Source organism: Neopelma chrysocephalum, unplaced genomic scaffold (genome assembly GCF_003984885.1).
Source record: "Neopelma chrysocephalum unplaced genomic scaffold, ASM398488v2 Primary Assembly neopelma1_361, whole genome shotgun sequence".
Classification (NCBI taxonomy): domain Eukaryota; kingdom Metazoa; phylum Chordata; class Aves; order Passeriformes; family Pipridae; genus Neopelma; species Neopelma chrysocephalum.
This window is the reverse complement of record NW_020898025.1, coordinates 1,446,203-1,450,417: the sequence shown is the minus strand read 5'-3', so window position 1 is coordinate 1,450,417 and position 4,215 is coordinate 1,446,203. Positions and strand designations below refer to the sequence as shown.

The window sequence follows — 4,215 nt, the reverse complement described above, 5'->3', positions numbered from 1 at the left end:
GGGGGAGGGCAAAGCTGGGGGGGCTCTTCCCCTCCTGGCTGCATCCCTGTGGCGTCACAGCTGCAGCATCTTCAGAGAGGAGCCAGAGCAGCTCAGCACCGCCTTCCCTGCCCCCGGGGGTTGATCCAGCATCACCAGGTCCCCCCGCTGCTCCCCAGGACCCCCATCCCCGTGGTGCCCAGCTCCGGACGGCTGCTCTGTCAGCACCGTGCCAGGCCGGGCCCACGGCGGGGGCTCCCGGCGGGGGGGTCTGGAGCCAGCGTGCCCACCCTGTGCCAGGAGCGCGGTGGGCGCAGCTGCGAGCCCGCCGCAGATGGCCGGCGCCGCAGACCCTGGCACGGGGGAGCCGCGGCACTGCCACCCCTCCCCGGGGGTCCCCTCGCCCCCGAGGTGCTGCTGCGGACCCTCGTGGCCGGGAAGGAGCCGTGCCCGCCCGAAGCACGGCGGGGATTTGCCCCCGTCCCCCTCGGCCCCGGCTCCCTGGGGACTGGCAGAGCCCGCAGAGCTCCTGGGTCGTGGATCGGAGCCACGTCTCCGCGGCAGCGATGGCCAGACAACAGTGGAAAATGGCCAAAAATGTGGGTTTAGGCTTGACCAGGCTTGAGCCTGCTGGTCCAGGCCTGCAGGGGCTGTGTCCCCAGAGGGGAAACTGAGGCACAGATGGATTTATCTGCAGTCACCCAGCAGCTCAGCTCCAGTCGCTGGGAGGGGACACCTTTTTTTCCGTGGAAAAACAACAGATAATTGGGAAGAGCTGTGCTCCGACAACAGCAGCATCTGTGACAGCAGTGGGGGAGCAGCAGGATTTGGGGACGGAGGTTTCTTGGGCGTGGGGACGGTCAGGTGACAGCGCAGACACAGGCGATGGGGAGGGGGCACAGCGGGAGCCCCGCTGTGCCGGGCACGGGGCTGCTCGGAAATTGCTTTATTGGGAGAAATCTGGGATGGTTTTGCTGCTGCTCCGGGGCAGCCTGAGGCTGGAATTCAGGGATAAATGGGGCTCTTCTGCCGCAGTTACATTCATGGAGGTAAAATCTATCCGGCTCAAACCCTTCAGAGACGTCGGGAGGGCAGGAACTTCCCCCCCCAATCCCATTGGGGTCCCTGGACGGTGCAACTCCTGTATCCCAGCAAAGCATCGAACACCTTTCGCTGTCCCCTCGGCCCCCTGTCCCCGCGCACCCCAGATCTCCCCCACTGCACCCCACTGCCCCCAAACCCCCTGCTCCCACCGCGGGGAGCTGGTGGCTTTTGGGGTGACAACTGCCGCCACCCCCCAGCCAAGCCAACCCCAGCTTTGAGGGGACAAACCCAGGCAGGTCCTCCTGGTCCTGGCCACGGGGGTGGCTTCGCCCCCCGGGTTTGGGGAGGGGGGTGGGTCGCGGGGTGCGGGGACACGGGCTGAGCCGGGGACAGCGGTGGCCCCGGCTCGGCAAAGCAGCCACTAGATGGTAGCGTAAGTCCACGCCAACGCTGCTGACACAGCACTTGGCTGGGAGAGGGGACAGGGTGCCCGGGTGACCCGGGTGGCCCTGGGGACCCGCCTCCGCCAGCCACCTCCCCAGCTGCAAAGAGATACGGGCAGGGCTGAGCACCCGCGGGGTTGTGACACGAGTGGCACGGGGACAGCTCACCCACCCCAATGTCCCCTGCCAGGGCCAGGAGCCACCTGTGCCCATGGGGACACGTGGGGGACCCCACTCCCAACCCCATCACACCCATCTCTACCCCAAATCCAGACCCCAAAAACAACCCCAAACACACTGCAGGGCACAAGCCTGACTTGAGGGGGGACAAACCCAGGCCTGGGGACAAGCAGGGTGACCCACAAGGTACCCAGCTCAGCCTGGGGGTGCTGGGCACCCACAGGAGCCTGGCAGGGCTGGGGTGGGGGTGTCCATCCCACTGTGAAGAGCCTCATTTTCCTCCTCATCCTCCTCCAGCCCTGCCCAGGGCTCCATGCCAGACTGATATATATATTTTATGATAACTATAGAGATGCACTTCAAACCTGACAAAGGACTTTGACAGTTTTAAGCATCTCTTTGATTAATACATGACCTTTTAATGCTTCGGATTAAATTAATAAATCTTTTACATTCTAACCCATTCCGCTTGCAATGTCATGTTTTTTGCACGACCTCCCTCTCTTCCCTGCCCCATCCCTCTGTCCCACTCCCCTCATCCCTGCACAGGTACAGTGATCCACAGCCTTGCAATATTCATGGGGCTCAGAGCCCTGCAAGGCGAGAAGGGAGGGATTCTCCTCGGTGGGGCTTTTTTTTTTTTTCCTTTGAACCGTCCCTAAAAATAGCAAGAAAATTCAAAGCTGACATTCAGGGCGAGGGGACGAGGAAGCCTGCAAAGTTGCTCACTCAGCCACCAGCAATTGCAGCGATCCTGTCTGCGTGTGCAGATTCCTCTGCTGACCGGGCTGGAGCCCAGGCCTCCTCTCTGCTCCGCTCCCAGGAGCGATGCAGTCCATGCCCCATCCTTATCCAGGGTGTGCAGAGTCCAGCCAGTCCCAAATCCAGGCCCAAATCCAGCCCCGCTGATCCCGCTGGGGCGCACGGAGGGGACGGAGCTGACGCCTTTCCAGCTGCAGCAGGTCCCTGCTGGAAGGCCACTCTCAGCTCGACCCCAGCTCACCGGTTCCTCCCGTTTCAGCAGTGAAACTGGGGTGCCCGGGATGCATCCAGAGCACAGATTCCTCCCTGGCTGCCTGTTGATCCAAAAACACACATCCAAGCCCGAGCTGCCCCACGCAGGCAGAGGGCTGCTGTGGAGCCAGGTGCTGTGTCTCTCCCTGCACCCATGTGTTATTCCATCGATGACTCACGTGTTATTAGCAGCCAGGCAATATTCCCAATTCCCTGGAGTTAACCCTTCACTCGTCACTCACAAAAACACGGTGTCATAACAAACATCACCGGTATTATCTGCTTTAATTATATTGTATCTACCCGGCTCCGGGAACATTAACAGCGACGGAGACTTGGTGCCGGGGGGATGCTCCTTGGAGCCATGGGGAGGGAGGTTATGGGGTGATCAAGGAGCTGGGGGGGCAGCTCCCTGCTCTGCCACCGCTGTCCTGAGCAGTCTTAGTCACCACCTTCCCTCCTGGCATTCCCTCTGGGACATGGCCAAGAGGGGACGCAGCGCTGTATCCCAAAGAAATTGGAGGAGCAGGGTGTTAGCAAACAGCAGGGATGTTTCCAGGCCTCGTATAGAGCTTTGGTTTAAAAAAAAAAAAAAAAAAAAAAAAAAGAGTTAAAAGTGGGGGGGGGCCAAAAGAGGTGCTTGGCTCCTTGGGGATACCCGGCTCCGTAGGGGTGTGTGAGGGCTCAGGGGTGCTGAGTTGGAGAGGGTGACGAGGCGCACCCCGGATTGTGAGGGGGGGGCCGCAGAGGGGGGTGTGTGTATCCCCAAATCCTGCATCCCTAAGGAGGGGGTGCGCAGTGCGGGTGCAACCCGGGAGAGGGCAGCAATGCCCCGCGCATCCCACTGGGACCTCGGGGAGGGGGGGGGGGCAACCTGGGGGGGGGGGGGGGGTTACCCCCCCCTCGGGGTCCCCCCCACCAAACTCCCCCCTCTCTGTAAGTCCCCCCCCCCTCCCAGCGCGGCGCGCAACGGCCGCGCGCCCATTTGCGCCCCTCCCTGCGCGCTTCGCAGCGACTGGGAGGAGAGAGGAAAAAAAAAAAAAAGGGGTGGGGGGGGAGAAAAGGAAGGAGGGGAAAAAAAAGAGGGGGGGGAAAAGGAAGGACTACAAGGCCCGGCATGCCCCGGCGGTGCTGCACGGCTCCCCGGGGTGCCGGATGCTGGCCGTGCCGCTGACAGCGGAGCGAAGCGGAGCCGCGGTCCCCGCCGCGCACGGAGAGAGGAGCGAGGGGCTGGGCGCGCCTGGCCGCCGGCTCTGCTCCCCCCCTTTTATCCCAGCCCCCACAAAGCCGGGAGCGGCAGAAGGCAAGAGAGAGGGAGGAGGTGGTGGAGGAGGAGGAGGAGGAGGAGGAGGAGGAGGAGGAGGGAGGAGGAGGAGGAAGGGGGGAGGCAGCGGCAAGCCAGGGCTCTGCTGCGCTGTGTCTTTCTTTGCTTTCCGCAGGCGGCGAGCGGCGGAGGCGCAGAGGGGAGGTCGGTTCCCCTCCGCCTCCCGCTCCGCTGCCTTTTGTGTGTGTGTGAGAGGCGAAGGGGGGGGGGAGAGAGAAAAAAAAAAAAAAG

General features: G+C 62.7%; 1 protein-coding gene across 2 annotated transcripts in view; it reads left to right on the top strand.

Moving 5' to 3' along the window:
• The first annotated feature begins 3,846 nt into the window (after positions 1 to 3,846).
• Positions 3,847 to 4,215, top strand: part of AHDC1 (AT-hook DNA binding motif containing 1) — a 58,623-nt gene continuing 58,254 nt past the window's right edge. The window contains exon 1 of one of the 2 annotated variants that reach the window (XM_027705962.1): positions 3,847 to 3,963. The gene's annotated coding sequence lies outside the window, so the exon portion shown is untranslated. Of the gene's footprint in view, positions 3,964 to 4,029; positions 4,129 to 4,215 lie in introns of those variants that run through there. The other variant, XM_027705963.1, reaches the window with a different exon arrangement.